This window comes from Oryctolagus cuniculus, chromosome 5 (assembly GCF_964237555.1).
Source record: "Oryctolagus cuniculus chromosome 5, mOryCun1.1, whole genome shotgun sequence".
NCBI classification, from domain to species: Eukaryota; Metazoa; Chordata; class Mammalia; order Lagomorpha; family Leporidae; genus Oryctolagus; species Oryctolagus cuniculus.
The window spans coordinates 92,782,552-92,803,691 of record NC_091436.1 but is presented as its reverse complement, the minus strand read 5'-3'; the positions used below and the strand labels follow the sequence as shown (position 1 = coordinate 92,803,691).

At 42.7% G+C, this 21,140-nt stretch overlaps 1 protein-coding gene across 5 annotated transcripts in view; it reads left to right on the top strand.

Annotated features, from left to right (window-relative positions):
- Positions 1–21,140, top strand: part of SH3BGRL2 (SH3 domain binding glutamate rich protein like 2) — a 159,493-nt gene that overhangs the window by 67,440 nt on the left and 70,913 nt on the right. The window lies entirely within an intron of this gene.

Here is a 21,140-nt window from a genome sequence, read left to right as displayed (position 1 = left end):
AACATGGTTTCTGAAGACGATGTCTAGGTTGACGTTGAGCTCATCAGTGAACTATTCCAAACCTTAAACAGCAGGACAGAGGGAGGGTGGAGGAAGGGATCCAAAGGAACAGGCTGTAAGTTTGCAGAAACGTGCTACACCAAGAAATCACAAAAGCAAAGTGATTGCCACCCAACTGTGACGCAGATTTCTAGAGTTTTGCTGGTCTTCGTGGTTTGGCCATCCTTTCCTATACGCATGTACTGAGCCCTTAGAATGCCATGGGCACCATCTGAGCAGGGCAGTAGCGGCCTTCCCCCAGGGACAGAGGAAACAGATACAAAGGCAGCAGCTGCAGCCAGCCGAGGTAAACAGTGGAGCTCATGGTGCTGCAGGCAGTGGTTTGGCATCTGAAATAAAACACGTAGTTTTTTTCTTTGAAAAAACCTTCCCGTTCTTATTTCATACATGCAAAGGAATATATAGGCATACATACTCACACATAGAAACTAGAGGATAAAGAGCACTAACAACAATAGTAAATCCGTGTGCCTGCCACCACCTTCTTGCCTTTCCTTCTGAGATGTGTGCTCACTCTTGAACCTGTCTCCCTCCCTGTCTAATAAAGGGAGCCCTCATCTTGAATTTTGTGTTGCTCCCAGCCTTCCTGTCCTTGATCATTGTACTTCCACGTATGTATCCTTAAAAGTAATAAATGGAATTAAACTGGATGTATTCTTCTGTCTCTTTATGTTCATCACAATGGGGATTATTTTTACTGTTAAATATTAGCTCATTGAATGAATATATCATAATTGCTCCCTTTTCCAGTTTTGCTGATTGTTGAACTGTTTCTTTGAAAGAGAAAAAGGAAATGTTACTATGAACATTTTTTAAGATGTTTACTTATCTTTCATCTTCTTGGAGAACAGAGTGAAAAGGGGGCTGGTGGGGGGGGGGGGAGGAGGGGAGGGAGATCTTTTATCTGCTGGTTCACTCCTCAGATGCCCACAATAGCCAGGGCTGGGCCATGCCGAAGCCAGGAGCCAGAAATTCCATCCAGGTCTCCCATGTGGTGGCAGGGGCCCAAGTACATGGGCCATCTTCTGTTGCCTTTGCAGACATTTGCAGGAAGCTGGATTGGAACCCAGAGTAGCTGGGACTTGAACTGGCACCCTGATACTAGATGTGGGCAGCCCAAGTGACAGCTTAATCTGCGTCAAAACACCTGCCCGTTATGAACATATAACAAGTTTTATTAGACTTTTGGTGCACATACGTAAGAGCGAATGTTTACCTTGGATTGCTGGGTTGTGCAATAAGGGCATGTCATTAATTTAAGGTTCCTGCTAGGACACTAGCCCTGGAAAGATCATCAGACTCAATTTTTCGCTTAGCTGGGGAGTGTAAAATGTATCTTATTGTAGTTTCATCTTGCATATTTTTTTAAAAGAGAGACATCTTCTGTCCGCTAGTTTACTCCCCAGGTAGCCACAATGGCATAGGCTGGGCCAGGCCAGAGCCAGGAGCCAGGAGCTTCTTCTGGGTCTCCCACACAGGTACAGGGGCCCAAGAACTTGGGTCATCTTCTGCTGCCTTCCCAGGCAATTATCAGGGAGCTGGATCAGAAGTGGAGCAGCCAGGACATGAGCCAGTGCCCATATGGGATGCCGGCATCACAGTGGTGGCTTTACCCACTACTCCATAGCAGCAGCCCAATCTTGCATATTTTTGACTATCAGTAAGTTGAGTATGTTTTACTGTAGAATACTATTTTTTTTTCTCTTGGAAAATCTCTCTTCATGTCTTACTTTATACCATATCTTCATACCTTTTTCCTATTCACTTTTGTTTTTAGTTAATTATTTTTAAAAATTTCTTTATATTTACCTTTTGTCAGTCAACACTTACTTAAGTGAAGAGAATCCAGATTTAGAGTAGAAAAATCTGATGCCATTTTCAGAAATATGAAAAACGCGTGATTCATTACTCTCTTTGGTGAAAAGAAAGTTTGATGCATATGTTATATATTTTCTCATGTGGAAATTTCCAACTTGTTGGTAGACAGCCAACAAAAGTACTTTGTGAATGTCTCTGTGTTCTAGAAGATTCCTCCCTTGATGCTATTTTGAGACTCATCAATTCCAATTATTTGGTAGGAAATTCATGGCATAAATGCTGCAGTTTAGTTTTCTGCAACAAAGTTTCTCCAGAAGGAAATCTTTACATAGGCTGTGTGTTCATAGATGCACATTTCTTTAGTAAGTCAGCATGTGATGGGCTTTATCAATAGGTCAGAGCAATGTGACACTGAAAAGAACACTTTAAAAAGTTATTTCTCTAAGTCTCAAGAGCTTGCATTGACCCTGTACCCATAATTACACAAGCCTTACACTGAGTGAGATGGGTCAGCACCATGCTACATATAACCAAGTGGACTGTGCTGGCAGCACGTTTGTAGCTGTGTGTGTTTGGTCAGTAGAACGGGAAATGAGAATGCAGTCTTTTCTTCTGAGGCTCCTGCCAACTGAAGGAACAACATTTTTAACAGACTGGGAACCCCAGTATTTGAAAGCGTATTCAATGGAAACTTGGTATTGCTGACAATGAATAGAAACAAAGATTTGGACTGGACTTTTTTTTTTTTTTTTTTTTTTTTGACAGGCAGAGTGGACAGTGAGAGAGAGAGACAGAGAGAAAGGTCTTCCTTTGCCGTTGGTTCACCCTCCAATGGCCGCCGCGGCCGGCGCGCTGCGGCCGGCGCACCGCGCTGATCCGATGGCAGGAGCCAGGAGCCAGGTGCTTTTCCTGGTCTCCCATGGGGTGCAGGGCCCAAGCACCTGGGCCATCCTCCACTGCACTCCCTGGCCACAGCAGAGAGCTGGCCTGGAAGAGGGGCAACCGGGACAGAATCCGGCGCCCCGACCGGGACTAGAATCCAGTGTGCTGGCGCCGCAAGGTGGAGGATTAGCCTAGTGAGCCGCGGCGCCGGCCCTGGACTGGACTTTTTTGTAAAATAGCACTCCACAACTGTTGTAATACGCATCATTTTTGGCCAATAAAATTCACCGTAACCAAACTTTCCACTGAAAAAACACTAATGCAAATATCTGTCATCACTAATGTTATAAAAGCAAAAGCTGGCTTGCGTCGCGGCTCACTAGGCTAATCCCCCACCCGCGGCGCTGGCACACTGGGTTCTAGTCCTGGTCGTGGCGCCTGATTCTGGCCCGGTTGCTCCTCTTCCAGTCCAGATCTCTGCTGTGGCCCGGGAGGGCAGTGGAGGATGGCCCAAGTGCTTGGGCCCTGCACCCGCATGGGAGACCAGGAGAAGCACCTGGCTCCTGGCTTTGGATTGGTGCAACGTGCTGGCTGTAGCGGCCAATGGGGGATGAACCAATGGAAAAAGGAAGACCTTTCTCTCTCTCTCTCTCTAACTCTGCCTGTCAAAAAAAAAAAAAAAAAAAAAAAAAAAAGCAAAAGCTCTGGTGTCCAGTGTAGCACCTACAAACCACATTACTGGACACTTGAAATGTGCTTTGTTGGAGTTGGGATGTGTTGTGAATATAAATATTACAGATTTTTTAAAAAAGAACATTTTAAGTCTTTTTAATTTTATATTTTTACATTAATTATGTATGAAATAATCTTTTGGATAAATTGAGTTAAATATTAAAATCTTAACTTTTAAAAAAATATGGCCTTTTGGCCAGTGCTGTGGCACAACAGGTTGGGCTACAACCTGTGGTACCAGCATCCCACATAGGCACTGGTTCAAGACCCCACTGCTCCGTTTCCAATCCAGCTCGCTGCTAATGAGCCTGGGAAAAGCAGTGGAGGATGGCCCAAGTCCTTGTGTCCCTGTGCCCACATGGGAGACCTAGAGAAAGCATCTGGCTGCTGGCTTCAGCCTGGCCCTGCTCTGGCCTTTGTAGCCATTTGGGGAGTGAACCAGCAGAAGGAAGATGTCTCTCTCTGTCTCTTCTCTCTCTGTAACTCAGACCTTCAATTAAATTAATCTTTAAAAAAAATGTGGCCTTTAGAAAATTTAAAATTACATACACATTTTGCATTTTATTTCTACTGGACAATACTGTTCTGTACCAACCATTTACCTAAATTTACTGTATAGAAATAAATACTTTTAAAGGGTGTTTTTGAGTTTTGGCAAAGTGTCTGCTTTCTTTGTTGGACTCAAAAGAAATGTGAACATCTTTGGGAGCATAATTTCCTAATGCTGCTGCCAAGATAAAGGCTTTTCTCATTTTGATTTTGTGGCCCTCTGGCTTGAAGCATTTTTTTATTGAAAGAGGAGGTTCTTTCTTTCCTGGAATAAGAGTAACATTTGTGTGTTGTCACACTGACTTCTCTGTGTCCAGTCTCTTGTTACTGTAGCATCTTATAAAGCTGATGTCTCCTGTTGAATTGGTCCATAACTGTGGAATAAGTCATAGTGACATTTTTGCATGTTTTCTCATTGTTTAAAAAAGAAATTTAATGAATCACGAAGATACCATCTATAATCTGCAGAACAGTGATGAATATTAATAGGATTTAGTCCTAGATTTCCTAAAATGTTAATTCTGTGCGTCTGTAAAACTCATTTAAGCTCATGAGAACATATGGATAATCTGCCTTCAGAAAGTTTCTTTCTGGTCTCATTGCTGAAGAGTAAAGCAGACTGCTTTGAGTATTAAGGGGGAAATTCTTCCTTTCCCTGCCCGGAGATTTTAACCATTTTCTTTTTGCTAGTCTCTTAGCAAAGTAACTTGGAGGGAAACCCTGTATTATTTTTGCTATTAAAATGTTGAAGGCGTCAGTACTTAGTAAGTGGAGAATTGGGGTTTTTGTTTTGGTATTTGTTTGGGATCCTTTCCTGAAACAAGAAAGTGATTGAATGGAATCCCTTGCAACTCCAAGAGAAACCAACCATGTATGTCTTATGTAGCTATTTCTCATACTACTGTGGGCCTTTTTTTGGTTTCTTTAAAGATTGATGTATTTGTGGGCCAGCACTGGGGCACAGTGGGTTAACGCCTTGGCCTGAAGCACCCGCATCCCATATGGGCGCCGGTTCGAGACCTGGCTGCTCCTCTTCCAATCCAGCTCTCTGCTATGGCCTGGGAAAGCAGTAGAAGATGAACCAAGTCCTTGGGCCCCTGCACCCATGTGGGAGACCAGGAAGAAGCTCCTGGCTACTGGCTTCGGATCGGCACAGCTCCAGCTGTTGCGGCCAATTGGGGAGGTAACTAACAGACGGAAGACCTCTCTTTCTCCCTCTCTCTCTCTCTTCTCTCTGCCCTCCTCTCTCCTTGTAACTCTGACTTTCAAATAAATAAATAAATCTTTAAAAAATTTATGTATTTGGAAAGCTGAATGATAGAGAGAGGGGGAGAAACAAAACGAGATCTTCCATCCACTGGTTCTTTCCCCACATGGCTGCAACAAGGGGAAGCCAGGATGTTGAAACTCCAATCCCGGTCTCCCAGGAGGGTGGCAGTGTCCCATTTGGGCCATCTTCCGGTGCTTTCCTGGGTCCTTTAGCAGGAATCTGGATCAGAAGCAGAGCAACTGAGACTCGAACTGGCTCTCCGATATGGGATACCAGCTTCGCAGGTGACAGCTTAACCCACTGTGCCATCGAGTCATGTTATTTATCATTCTGATGAATTACCCACATCATGTAGGATTTTAGCATGATGAGAACAACTTATGCAAGATAAATGTAGAAATTTTTCATGCTAATTTTATTTAGTTTATTGACATTATTATCCCATTTAATTTCTCCCTGTTCTATTTCATGTCATATACTAATAATATCAGTAGGTTGAAAGACGTATTCTGGGCTGTAGGACAGCCCACGCTCAATGCCAAGACTGATTCCAAGATCCGAATCTGGGGCTCACATTGCTGAATTTGCCATTGGCCCGGTTACCCTTGCCCAGATGTGCCTTCTCCTTTCTCTCTCTTTCTGTCTTTAGTGATAAGCCACTCTGCAACGTTATGCCCCCAGCCACACAAACCAGCTTGTATGGGTAACGAGTGATGACAACAGCAGTATTTTTACTCCCCAGACTGGAAACCAGCAGGAGCAAGTGCGGCTGCAGTGTTCCTTGCTGTGCTGTTCACACGCCTAGAAAATATGTATTGTTACTGCACCCCGATCATCAGTGATGAGCTGACTACTGACAGGTTTTCCATCCTAGTCAGAAGGCGCCTGTGCAAACAATTTTAGCAGTTATGTATTTAGACAGCATTCCAATTTGCAAAGGACTTCTGAATGACAGCAGTGGGAAACCCCTTCCCTGTCATTGACTCGCTAAGGGTGCCAGGCTGCCCCCTAAGTGAAACCATTCCAGGGTGACCCAGTTTTCTCGGGCAGCTTTCCCAGCCCCTACAACTTGCACACAGCTAATCTGCAGCACGGACTAATCAAGCGGAGGTACAGCTGGAATCAGGTAGATGCCAACAGAGTGACAAGGTGGTGATAAAGGAATTTGGATGCCTGGTGTTCCCCTCAAGAGACAGTTCTCTCCCCGAGGTGTATCATTTTAGCAGCATGAGGATTTCAAGTGTTGATGAAGATCTGTTTTCAATATCACTGTAAATTGCTTTTAGTTACCTTGTGCAAAGGTCCTGTATTTGGTAGTATTGTCAATAGGAGGAATTGTCACAAAGTTCACAGATAATGTATGCCACGAAAAAGCAACGTGCGTCATAAAAATTTTTTTGCACCAAAAGAAAATTATCTTTTCATCCCATTTTTGGACAGACCTTTTTGTATGTTGTCATTGTTCTCATTCATAAAACATCTTTTGCATGGTAAAGTCACCAGATAAACTTGAACCACAGCCTAAGAACTCTGTGCTAGTAAGCCATGTTTTCCTCTTTCTACCTGTCTTGTGTCTTTACCTGGTGAATGTGGGAGAAAGGAGAGAATGAGTCCTTTCTCTTTTCAGTAACAGAATAATCACTAATCACCAGTTAAAGCCAAACATGTTTTTAAAAAATTGTGTGAAGGTTGCTTTCTGGAGTTTATTGACAATTGAGTATTGTTTTGTGCTTGCATGCTTTTTTTTTTTTTTTTTTCAAATGTATTTGTTTGACACACAGAGAACAATTTTCCATCCACTGGTTCACTTCCCAAATGACTACAGTGGTCAGGGCTGGACCAGGCTGAACACAGGAGCCTGGAACTCTATCCAGGGCTCTTACATAGGACTGCAGGGTTCCAAATACCTGTGCCTTCCTCTGCTGCTTTCCCTGGTGCATTAGCAGGGAGCTGTATCAAAAACAGTGTAGCCAGGACTCAAACCAGCACCTTGATGTGGGATGCAGGCACCACAAGCAGCAGCTTAGCCCCCTGCACCTTAACACTAGCCATGTTTGCATAACATTGCTGAAAGTATAGTACTTTTTGTAACCTCCCTGTGAATGTACGTATCTATTGTTCATTATCTCAGAAGCTGATCTTGTTGATGTTTTGTATTTAATACTATTTGGGCAGAGTCATTTTTGTACTAGGAAAGCAATTACTAGTATGTCTTTTTTGTACCTGTGTACAATCAGTTTGTCATATAAAAGAACTCATCACATGAAATACACAGTTAATTAGTATGTGATCAGCAGTCTGTTTGTTAATTAAATATATGGCCAAGTACTGAAGTCTACTTTTTTCTTATGATATTATTAGAACTTTGGTTCCTTATGTCTTCTTGTCTTCAGACAGTTAGGAAGTTTGAAATGCTTTGTGCCAGTCTAAGATCAGTCAGGAAGTAAACACCACACACACAGTGACTTATTTTAATTTTTAAAGGAGTAGCTATTTATTTGAGAGGCAGAGAGAGAGAGAGAGAAAACTTTCCATCTGCTAGTTCACTCCCCAAATGTCTGCAACAGCCAGAGCTGAGCCAGGCTGAAACCAGGAGCTTGGAACTCAATCTGGGTCTCCCACGTGGGTGACAGGGGACCCTACTACTTGAGCCATCATCTGCTACATGCTGCCCCCTCACGCACCCCCCCCCCCACTCTGTGCTGCAATGTGCACATTAGCAGGAAGCTGGAATCAGAAGTGGAGACAGGAATGGAACCCAGGCACTCTGATAAGGGGTGCATGCATCCCAAGCAGTGTCCTAGCTGCTGCACCAAATGCTTATCCCAAAGTAGTGATTTAAACCAAGGAAGTTAAATATTAAGAATTGCCAAGCTTTGAAAAAAAGTGATTATCTGTTATAAGGAAACTACATTTTACCCTAGGGGTGTTGGAAAGTACCCAAGGGCACACAAATGTGGAAGGGAAGAGGCTGGACGTCACACCTTGGAGAAGTCAGAATTCCAGCCCACTGCATGGCAGAGAAGTTGGCTGGCCAAGCAGGAAGCAGTTGTCCACAGTGCAAGCCATGGGGTGAGAGGGACACCAGTGCAGTACGTGACCAGGCTAGAGGTGTGAGATCTCTTAAGGACCACATGTTCCGGAACCTTGAGCTGGGATGAAGCTGCCCACACAAAGGGCATCAGCCAAACTCCACAACCCTCTTCCTCCTACAGTGGCCCTTCAGTGCCCTTTACTGAGGAATTTAACATCCTGCTCACTGTGCGAGATAAATGTTTGAAGGGATTCTGTCCATTATCATGGAACAGTCATTGAAGAGTGAATTCAGAGCTAAGATGCAGTAAGTTGATTACTATCATATAATGAAATTATTCTGTCAAAGGATTCTCTCAGTGATCTCTAGAATTAGTCATGTTCCTTAAGAGCCAAAGGACTGTCATTGTTTTGAAAAGTATAGATAACAAGTGGGAGGCCTTGCTGTTAAGGGTCCCAAACTTCACTGTGGGAAGCTAGCTATTCAGGTATTAGCTAAGCTGGAAGTGGCCCATCACCAATAAAATGTTTCTGGAAGATGCAGGTTCAGAATAGCACACAGGTCTATGGCCGTAGCACCCTTATCTAGGAAGCTAAGCAAGGTTGAGCCTGGTTAGGACTTGGACCAGAGAAGAGCACACAGGCTCCCAGCCATCCTTACTTTGTGGCTCTATATGCATTGCCATAAGACTTGAAATTTAATTTCAAGGAAGAAACATGGCACTAAAGTATGGTGCCCTTCGTATTCTCAAATTCCTCATCTGAGGATTCGACCGACCATGAATCAAAAATACTCAGCAAAAAATTACATCTGCACTGAATATGTGCAGACTTTTTTCTTATCACTGCTCCCTAAGCAATACAGTATAACTATTTACATAGTGTTTATATTGAATTAGGTATTATAAGTAATCTAGAATTGATTTAGAGTGTGTGGGAGGATGTTCAAAGGTTATATGCAAAATACCACACCATTTTTTATAGCAAACTTGAGCATCTGTAGGTTCCTGGAACCACTCTCTACAGGGATGACTATATACTTAAAGCTTATAAAAATGAGTCTCATGTAATCAGTTATTCAGATGATATGCGCTAGCTTATTTTTAGAGCACTGTCTTAGCTTACCCCTAGAATTTCTCTTTAACTCCAGCATGGCTGCAGGCTGGGCACATCCACTTCCTATGATGCACCTGACCTTCACCTTCATCATGCACAAGACACCATGATGACCATATGGTTGCTGTGCTCCGGGTGGAGACTTCTGGGAAGGTGAAACCTTCCCAGAGACCACCACACACTGAAGACCCTCCCAGACTTTGCCCCATTTGTATATTCAATTAGGGTACCACCCCCTACCCACTGAAAAGGGCTACTGAGCTTGTGTGGGAGCAGATTCCCTTCTGTCTTCATGGAGGGAGGCTGCCCATATTCACTTCCGAATGTGTACTGTATCCATCTTAAATAAATCCTGCCCTCTTACTTATGCCCTATCTGTCTCTCTCTGCTTTGAATTCACCTCTCATGCTGAGACAAGAATATGGAGTAAATCTAGCTGGGGACCTCTGGACCCTGTGTTCCACAACATTTTGAGTTGATTTTCTGTTCAAGAAAAAACCTGGGTCTTCCCAGGCTCCTTATTAATGTTAGATCTGAAGTCAGAAATCAGTATGAGTTGCTTTTAGAAGCCTGACAGAAGTCTGACAGTTCAGCAGTTACCAGATATAGCCCTTAATAAGAGCTAACTGCTGTTCAGTATTTTTCTTGGGTAGAGCAAGTGGGTGGATGATAAAAACAGCATGTTCTCTTATCTTACAGTAATCTTGGTTATAGTCAAAATTCTTTGCTTAACAGTAACTTTGGTTATATTCTAAGCAATTGGAAACTGCATAAATATATAATGTAAGATTTGGAAAGCCCTCATTTTGATAGCTATGTGTATATATACATACATACATTTCTTAGTGGATCCCTGTTTTGATTTTTAATTCTAATAAATCACAATGTTTGAAAAAGAGACAATGGATTTTTTTTTTTTTTTTTTTTTTGGCCAGGCAGAGTTCAGATATTGAGAGAGAGACAGAGAGAGTTATAGACAGTGAAAGAGAGACAGAGAGAAAGATCTTCCTTCCATTGGTTCACTCCCCTAATGGCCACCATGGCCAGCGCTGTGCTGATCCGAAGCCAGGAGCCGGGTGCTTCCTCCCGGTCTCCCACGCGGGTACAGAGACCCAAGCACTTGGGCCATCCTCCACTGCTTTCCCAGGCCACAGCAGAGAGCTGGACTGGAAGAAGAGCAACCAGGTCTAGTACAAGGCAATTTTTTAAATAAAAATTTTTAAATAAAATTAAAATAAAATTTTAAATAGACTTTTCTTTCCAGTGATTCAATTTAAATCTTGGCCCAGGATACCAAATGTGACCTACAGCAATCATCACAGTGAAATGAAGTAATTACAAAATCAATAACAAGAAGAGTCTGGCAAATAAAGTCACGAAAGTATTAACGATGCCATAGCATAAATAAGGACATGTACAAAGGAGGCACTTCCAGCATAAAGAGGAAAAATGGAACAGATGGCTTTGTCAAAGTTTGTCACCTGTTTTAAAACCCAGACAAGCAAGTTTTCTGAATGTAGAGAAAAGTTGTTTTGGAAGGTTGATTTCTAGCCTTTAAACTCCTCTAAAATTCTCCCACGTAACACTCTTGTTTCACATTCAAAATGCCCAAGATTCACATTTACACGTTGACAAGTTTTAGAATAGGAAGGGACCAAGTGTTAGTCACTAAGTAGGGACATTTCCAAGTGGTTCCCAGAATCCTTGGCCCTTCATTGTTTGCTGTTTCTCACCTGCTTTAAAAACAAAATCAACTCTCACTTCCCTCTGAACGTGTGTTCAAATCTGGTGGAAGAGAAGATTCTTATGTAAACAAAATTGTGTGTGTGCCCACTGAGCTGGGAGTACCTTTAATAAATACTCTAGAAATCAAACACAATCCAAGATGATCTAGTGGTAATATGGAATAGGGAACCAAAGAATAAAATTATGTAAAAGAATGAAATTGGTGTAGCAGTTAAGACGCCCACATTCCATATTGGAGTGCCCAAGTTCAAATCCCAGCTCTCAGGTCCAGCTTCCTATATGTACAACCTCGCAGGCTCAAGTGATGGCTAAAATGGTTGGGTTCCTGCCACCTACGTGGGACACCTGGATTGAGTTCTGGGCTTCTGCCTTTGGCCTGCCACAGTTTCAGCTGTAGTGAGAATTTGGAGAACGAACAAATGAACAGAAGATACCTCTTTCTCTCTTTTTCAAATAAATAAAATAAATTTTAAAGATAACCAGGGGCATGCATAGTTTTCTCTGTTTCAATTTTGCACAGAAAACTGGAGCTAGGATGGATCAGAGGACAATGGTGATGTCCTGTGATTAATATGTGTGTGTGTATGTGTGTGTGTGTTCCTAGATAAACTTGAAAAAAATACGAAATATATGTACACAGCTAACAGCACTTGGGTGGTGGCGACACCTAGAGGACTGATGGCTCAGTACAAGTTACAGCAGGTGCTTTGTGTTGCTTCTTAACCATCCCCATGGCAAATAAGATCTGTGAAGATAGCTGTGAAGATGCAGTCTATCTTTTAAAATAGACTTTAAAGTACATGATAATTACTTACATTCGATTGTAAATGGAGGCCTGGGGAAGGGAAAGCTTTGCAGTATTTCAGAAAGTTACAAAAGCATCCAGGAAATGCAGGCTGTGGAAGGAGGTGGGCATGCCTGGCCTCTTTCAGAGGGTGGGAGGGGAGAGACCTGGAGGGCAGCATTGAATGGCCAGGGGCATAATGCTCAAATTGACCTAATTGCAGTGCTCTTCTCAAGGAGTTGTAGATCATTTTAAAGTAAAGCAGACCCAATAGGATTTCCCACAACACCAGCCACAGGATCTTGCACCAATTGGCAGGAGAAAATATGTAATTAGATGTGTCTTTGTATTTTGGTGGTGTGACATCACTGGGGACAGAACATCTATGGGTGTGAAAGGTACCTTGCCACTCAGAGAAGAGAAATAAAGAATATTCAGGAAGATGAGCCCAGAGGCACCTTTTTATTCTTGCATTCTGCTAAAGAACATTATTTGAGCACTGTATGCATTTTCTATTGCTCCTGTAGCAAATTGCCCAACTTAATGGTGTGAAACAACACAAATAAGGGCAGGTGTTTTGCACAGCAGTTAGATTGCTTGGGACGTCCTTATTCTGCAATGGAGTGCCTGAATTCAAGTCTCAGCTTCTTCAGTTCTGATCTAGCTTCCTGCTAATGTACGTCCTGGGAGGCAGCAGATGATGGCTCAAATACCTGGGTCCCTGCCACCCATGTGGATACCCAGATTGTGTTCCAGGCCCCTGGCTTCATCCTGGTCCAGCCTTAGTTTCTGTGGGTATCTGGGAAATGATCCAGAAAACAGAAGATTCTCTTTCTCCCTTTCAAATGAAAAAGAAAGAAGAAATGTAAATGAATTTTTAAAAATAAATACATACATCTTGGAGTTCAGGAAGTCAGAAGTCCAATATGGACTCACGGGCTAAAGTCAAGATGTCAGTGGGGTTGTGCTCCTTTCTGTTGATTCCAAGAGAGAATGTTTCTTGTCTTTCCCAGCTCCTTGAAACAGCATGCATTTTTGCCTTGAGGTTTTATCCTTTGGCCCTCTGCCTCTGTGTTGTAGCTCCTCTCTGACACTCCTGACTCCCTTTTAAAATGACCCATGTGACTACATTGGATCCACTCACATAATCAAGGATAAGCTGCCCATTTCAAGATCCTTATTTCCATCTGCAAAGTCACTTTTGCCAATGTAAGGCAATACATTTCTAGGTGCCAGGTATTAGTATGGACGTGGACATCTGTGGGGTGGGGAGGACATTATGCAGGTGTCGTATAACCGACACTGAACATAGGAAGCCCCTGCTTCTGATGAGATGGGGTTCATGATCATGGAAGTAAATCAAATTTGCAGCAGCACAAAAGATTGGAATTGTAGATAGCTCAAAGAGGCTAGTTCAGCTGAGACCATCTGTTCTGGTGTCCTAAGCCAAAGACATTTGAGCTAGGTCTCATAAATCAGGAAGAGTTAGCCAGATGGGTAAGATAGGGAGTTTTAGGTATAGCAAATAGTAAATGCAAAATCATACAAATATGTAATATAGCTCAGCAATTTCCACAGTTAATAAGATGTTAGGTTGTGCTGTTGGAAGCGGCAGGGGATAACACTTCACCTCGTGACTCAGGTGTGTTAAGACAAATTATTCCTGAGGCCAGCACTGTGGCATAGCGGGTAAGTCTACTGCTTGCAGTGCCAGCATCCTATATGGGTGCAGGTTCGAGTCCTGGCTGCTCCACTTCCAATCCAATTCTCTGTTATAGCCTGGGAAAGCAGTAAAAAATGGTTCAAGTCTTTGGGACCCTGCACTCATGTGGGAGACCAGGAGGAAGCCCCAGGCTCCTGGCTTTAGATAGGCCCAACTCCAGCTGTTCGGGCCATTTGGGGAATGAACCAGTGGGTGGAAGACCTTTCTCTCTCTCTCTGCCTCTCTGTAACTCTCTGCCTTTCAAATAAATAAATACTTAAAAACAAAGAAAGACAAATTATTCCAGGGCTGGTGTTGTGGCACAGTGGATTGGGCCACCATTGCAATGCCAGTATCTCCTATCGGAGTGCTGATTCCAGCCCCAACTGCTTTTCTTTGCATCTAGCTTCCTGCTAATGTGCTTGGGAAGGCAGCAGAAGATGGCCCAAGTACTTGGGCACCTGGCACCCATGTAGGAGACCCAAGCTCCAGATTCCTGGCTTTGGTCTGGTCCAGCCCTGACCATTGTGGAAGATCTGCTTTTCTCTGTCTCTCTCTCCTCTCTCTGTCACTCTGCCTTTCAAATAAATAAAATCAATCTTTTTGCTTTGATCATATCTGTTCTGGGCTGAATTAAAAAAAAAGGTTGATCTCTCACATCAGTGTTGCTTCTCAGTGTTTGTAGTATAGGAAATTATGTTCAACTCTGATCAATCAGCCAAGTAGATTTTAATCTACCTTTTTATTAGCCACTTCTAATGATAAGAGGGAAAAAGCTATAAAGCTAGAATGAAGATAAGCAACTGATGATCCAGTGAGAATATTAAAAGACAATTTTTAGAGAAAGATGTCTAATATATTTTTCATAAGGCCCTTAATATAGTCTGTGCTCTCACACTAGCCTCATGAAAATTTTAGTGAGATTTTCATTAAGAATAAAAGATTACCATGATAAAGACTCAAAGGTGAATTGTTAAGAAATATGAAACAAATGTGATATTATTGAACCATTTCAAACTAAAGAGCTTGTAAAACATCTATTTCCCTGTGATTATGGAAATTTTATTTGATTTTTATCTTTTGAAAGTGGACTAATCCACCGCTGCAGCCTTTTCCACCGACTGACAGAAGATAGGCGAAGGTGCCCAGGAAACGGAGGGTCACGAATTGAGTCTCCTGCCCATTCAGTTCTTTATGTGCACCGCTTGTGGAGAAGATTTTGATAAGAAGCATGGAGACGAACAAATGTCTGAAAACTGACTTTGTGCCAGGCATTGTACCAGGCCTCCAAGAAATAGAGGAAGGCAATTTAGCCTCAGGGATCCACAGTCCGCTGTAGGGCAAAGATGCAGACAATTATATGTAAGCTGTTGTGTTATTCTGTATGTTGGATAATACCCTTGCAAGATGTTCAGAATGAAGATGCTATTGAAACACAGTGGAGGGACCCTTAACCTATTCGTTCTTGGAGAGTCTGCCAGGAAAGTCTTTCTTTTGTAGAATAAGATTTAATTATTTATTTGAAAGTCAGAGTTACAGAGAGTGAGTGAGAGAGAGAGAGAGGGCTTCCATCCACTGGTTCATTCCCCAAATGGTCACAACTGCTAGGACTGGGCCAGGCTGAAGCCAGGAGCCAGGAACTCCTTCCAGGTCTCCCATGTGGGTGGCAGGAGTGCAAGCATTCAGAACATCTTCCATTGCTTTCTTAGGCTGTTAGCAGGGAGCTGGACCAGAAGTGGAGCAGCTGGGACTGGAACCAATGCTCATACGTAATGCTGGCATTGCAGGCAGTGGCTTAACCCACTATGCCACAATGCTGACCTCCTGCCAGAAAAATCTTTAAGTTATTGAAAGAACAATCAAGCAAGCAAACAACAATCAATAATTCATGGATGTTAAGGACTTGAACTAGGGTCATAGCCATGGAGATGTCTCAATAACTGTTGGGGAGACAGCAGAGTGATAGATGACACTCAAAGTTTCTGGCTTGGTTGATGGATGCAACTAGCCAAAATAGGGGGAATAATGAAGCTGTGTTTGGACATCTTGAGATTACCTGAGGTGCAGGTGAGACAACCTGGATAAGTGCACCATTGGACAACACAGTGGCTGTGATAAGATAGTTCAGGAAGCCCAGAAAGCAAGAAAGGATCACCCCAAGAAGCAGGAAAACCAGCAGGAAAGTATTGTATGGAGAGCCAAGGGAAACTAGAGTCTCAAAGGAAGGTCAAGCTAAACAAACATTACAAAAGCATCCTTTGCATTTGAGATTCTGGAAGCTTTGGGTGAGCTCCTTATATATAAAAATACAGAAATTGTTGAAATTGAAAGATAGTGAATGAAAATGGAATAGGGAAAGCAATGCCTGTAGAAGTTAGTAAAACAAAATTGTCAGTTGGAACAAGTGGATTTAGAGTGGCAGGTGCAATTTTAAGGACTCTCCCGGAAGCAGTCAACCACTTAAATAGGAGGATGCTTCAGCAGAAATCTTATGAAAGCCAACTGAAACATGGGCCTCCAAGAAATAAGAAGGTAAAATGGGGAAAGTGGAAATCAGAGATACTAGAGGTGTTATGAAGATTTTACAGAAGGAAAACAGCAAAATAGGAAATAAATATTGGAGAAAGGACTGACTCTCCTTTTCAAATTGTGGTCATTAATAGCAGGTGTAGCGTTAAGCCTTACTATTGTCTTAGGTATCTAATAGCTTCTCAGTTGGCTGATTGTGCTCAACAATGAGTTGGACACTCTGTAATAGATCCATTACCCACTTTGCATTTCACTCCTAGGTGTAATTCTCTAGTGCATTAGAAACTGGGTGGGTTTCATCAAGCCTCAATTAAGTTTGTCTTAATTCATCATAATCCCCAGGGCTGTTTTTTTAGTATCAGGAAAAAAAAAAAACAAACCACCTTGTTCCTAGGATGTACCCAGAAAGCAAAGCCACAGGAAGGCTGGTAAGGTGAAAGGCAGAACCTCACAAACACCTGGATGGCCCGGCTCTGATTTTCACCTGCTGCCTTTCTACAATAAATCACTGAAACTGGATTTGGAGATACTGCTTTTTTGTTCCATAATTTTTGTGTTCCTAGTTTTAAAAGTAATTAAAACTAAAAAATACGGAGTAGTTGATATACTTGTAGGAGTCTATTTTTATTCATTTTGTACAAAAATTTCCTCCTATAAATTAAACATAATAAATGAAAGATTCTTAATTGACTGCTAATTCATTTAATTCACATGTTAGCCCTACAGGGAGACCTCCCATAAGTGGTCTTCTTGCTTTAACACTGTCTGTTAATTATTATCCCCAGTTTACATGCTTCCTCCTCCCTTGCACAGTGCATGTAATGGGAGTCACCTGTACTGCATCCAGCTACCAGCCTCTATCCTTAAACTTCCTCCCTGCTGTTTCCACCACTTTTCCAGTGTGGTCCTTCTCACTGGGCAGCCTGGAAACCACTATCAGTTCACATAATCAGCACTTGTTGCTAACTGTAGTCAGATTTTGAATGTGAGGCAAGTGAGAATAACCTCTTTTGTTCAATTCAAGCAATGATAACAGAGAATACTGAATTGATAACTGAAATCAACATGTTAGTCATGGCTGGATCCCCAGCCATATTGCCAGGCTTCTTTCTCTTGAGCTCTGTCCTTGTGTCTGGGACTAACTTCCAACCACAGAGAGAGCTGACCATGCTGAAAAAAAACTAACTCCAGGTTGTCATGGACCTCTCAGTGGAAATAGTTAGGCTCTGTAAAAAAAGGTTAATGTGAAATTTATTCAGGGCAGAATAAAAGTAACCTAGGCCCTGAAGACTTCTAAAGAATCTTGAGACATGTTCCAAAGTGGTCAAATCCTTGATTGTGTTACTGGTCAAATGGTGGTGGAGAAAGGTCACCTTGGTTCTTTGTCTCACATGGAAGAATTTCCACGTGGACAAGGCAGAGAGAGAAAAGCAAGTTTTAGTTAAGTCAGAAACCTTCAGTTGCAGAGGCCGGGGAGGGGCGGGGGGTGGGGGTGGGGCAAGAGACGCAAAACCTGAGGGGCTGGTGGTTGGGGAGGTGGGGGAAGTTAAGCACAATTTTGGAGAAACTGACAATCAGCTAACAATCAGTTACAAGGTGGACACAAAACCTATCTAGAGTCCACCTTTGGAATCTTGGTCTGTCCTGTCTAGCTTGCTCATGAGAAAACAAAAGAGCCATCAGAAGGGGGGCAAAGGTAACTTGTTTTTACAGTAAACTGGGAGTTCAGAAGGGTGGAATCACCACTCCCTCGCTATTCTCATGATAACATTGGAAGCTCCCAAGGAGTGGGGCAGGTGTTTTGTTTTGCTAAAAGCAGCTTTTGGGGAGAAATATGCAGTGGGACTTGCTGAAGACAACTTTTGGGAAAAGCAAGCATTTTGTACTCTCTTAGAGGAACTCTCCTTTCCTCATCTTCCACCAGGACCAACCCAACCGCCTATTAACCTGACTCCTCACAATCGAACTTACATATTCAACGACATGGATTTTCCTTCATCATTACATGGTGAACATACATTTGCTTGGCCCAAAAAGGTGGGCTCATTTAGATGAGTGGGGACAAATTTCTCATAGAGAATCAAGCTTCTGGGAATATTTACAAAAAGAAATGTATGCGTAAAAATAAAGGATCACACAAGATTGCTCCAGGTGGCTAAGATAAATATAGATTCTGTGCTGCACATCACCTAAGTCAAACTGACCTGGTCAATAGGATTCATAGCTCTGGACATGACACTTCTCAGATGGGCCTCAGCAGTCCTTTCTCATCAATGCTTTGCAGGATGTTTAGGGGATGTTTGTTTTTGGTCTTTAAAACTACACGCTGATGTTGCATGCCTTGTATTTAAGATACCCGGCTCCCAACTGGAGTGCTTGAGTCTGATTCCTTGCTTCAGCTCTTGACTGCAGCTTCCTGCCAGTGTAGACTCTGGGAGGGAGCAGGCTCAAGTTGTTGGGTCTCTCACTTTCATGGGCGAACCAGACTGAGTCACTGTGAAAGGAGAGGCCACCACAAAACACACCGAACACCGGAGTAAGGGGAAAGCTGTGTCGTCAGGTGGTGGAAGCCCGACAGGCCACCTCCGTGCATGAGAGAACAGCAGCCTGTACTGGGAGAACAGGGCTTCTACAGCTTTGCAGAGGTAAGGAAGTGGGAGCAGCAAATCCTGCTAGGGTGGGGGTGGAGCTGACGCTTGTGATTGGGCCATTTGGTCACCTGACTTCTAGTAAGCCAGGCTGTGCTTAGGAAGATGGTACCATTTTACTAACATACTGGATTGGGCCTGGCCCAGTCCTGGTTCATTGCAGATATGAACCAGCAGATGGGAGTATGGTCTCTCTCTCTAAATTAATTTTTAAAAAATAAATTAATTAAAAATAAAATAAAAAATTTAAAATAAATTAATTTTAAAAATAAAATAAATTAAAAAAAAGAAGTATAGAGTCTATGTACAGTCTATTTGCTCTCTTTGTGAATCAGCTGGACTAGTGGCTTTGCTTCGGCCAGGACAATGTGGTGGAAGTGATGCTATTCTAAGTTCAGGCCTAGGCATCTTTGGCTTTCACGGTCTTGGACTCTAGCTATGACGTATAGAAGTCAGACTGTTGTGGGCTAGCTTGGGCCTAAATTAATATTCCAGGCTTTTGCCTTTTACTTAGAGAAGAATTCTAGATACAGACACAAGCAAAGCATACAGTATGATAAGGTTTATTTAGAAAATGAGACTGTACAGGCACGTGAGGGCTCCCTATAGGTAGAGTGGTCCAGGAAAGATAACAAGGGGACTTTCATACCCTGCTGTGTTCTTCTTGGATCCATGAGATGGAGAGAGAGAAAAAGAGCCCCCTTGCCTTCACCAGGTTTTTTATTAGCTTCAAAAAGAGGAGTAGTTACATAGTACCGCCTCCAGGTCCCAGGTAAGGGGAGGTACATCTTGGGAAGGGTCATCTAAGATTGATGATAGGATTGCAAGGGCTGGGGTAGGGGTGGCCTCCAGCTCATGAATTGAATCTATTTCCCTGACTTTTCTCACTTCAAGACTACTGAATGTGACAGACCAAAGTAAGACCAAGCCAGCCCCTAGCTGAGGCTGGCTGAACACATGAAATTCCAGCTACCACACACACACGGAGCAGCACTTCCCATCCTGGTCAAGCCTCCTACTGAGTCACTAGAAATCAGAAATTGGTTTTTTTAATCCACTAGGTATTAGGCTGGCTTGTTTCACTGCATGGATAACTGAGGCATCACAGGAAAGATTCTTTCCTCTTACTCCTTGTTCTCAGTAGCAGGCCTTAGGGCTTTGTGTCTCCCTGCACTGGAGGATCTTAAAATGTTTGAGGAGATGACTCAGCAAAACACCCAACTGATCCCGATACTACCTATTCCAGTCAAGGTCAAGTTATGTTGGCCTAGATAACATGGAAGTAATTTTCTGTGTCAAGAAGAAACCTAAAGGTACTGTGTTAAGTGATGGCTCAGAAACAGCACAGAGTGCCAAGACTTTCCCCAGTGTGGCTAAGAATATATCTTTCTGGTGTAGTTATAACTTTATCTTCCCCTCCCCTATTGGGACTACCTATGTAAATTTAGTGAAAATTGAGGTGTACCATTTGAGAATTGCTCGCACTGATTTGAATAGGGGTGATTTTGACTTTAACCTAGGATACCTTGGGGGAAGCTCCCCATGCTTAATTATGGTATTCTAGTCTCACTGTCATGTGGCTTTAAGAGATGCCAGCTAACACTAAGTCTTTTTTGGAGAAACTGAGAGTCTAAGGTTGGATTAATAGCTAGCAGAGAAAAATCTAGACATGATTGTTAAGCTTCAGGGCCCCTGATTTGCACGATCCCCTTTCAAGACTATGGGAGGAGCCCTAGCAGCGATGTAAATTTTTCATAGTATACATTTTCATAAACTTTTTAAAAAAATTTATTTATTTTTTTTATTTGAAAGGCAGCTACAGAGAAGGGAAGACAGAGAGAGAGAGAGAGATGTTCCATCTGCTGGTTCACTCCCCAAAGGGCTGCAAGGGCCAGAGGCAGGCCAGCCCGAAGCCAGGAGCTAGAGCTATATCTGGGTCTCCTGCACCCATGTGGTCCAAGTACTTCGGGCATCTTCTGGTGGTTTCCCAAGCGCATTAGCAGGGAGCTGCATCATAAGTGCAGCATCTAGGACTTGAGCCAGTGCCCGTATGAGACGCCGACACTGCAGGTAGCTTAAGTTTAGCCTGCTATACCACAATGCTGGCCCCTCATGAACTTTTTGAAGACCCCCTAATGTATATGAATTTCATGTTTCTTACTAAAAGTAAACTTATCTTTTAATTCTATTTCTAGTTTTTGAAGTACTTTCATTATTATAAAAGCAATATACACTTTTTTAATGGGAACTGTGCAAAGTAAAATTTATTAG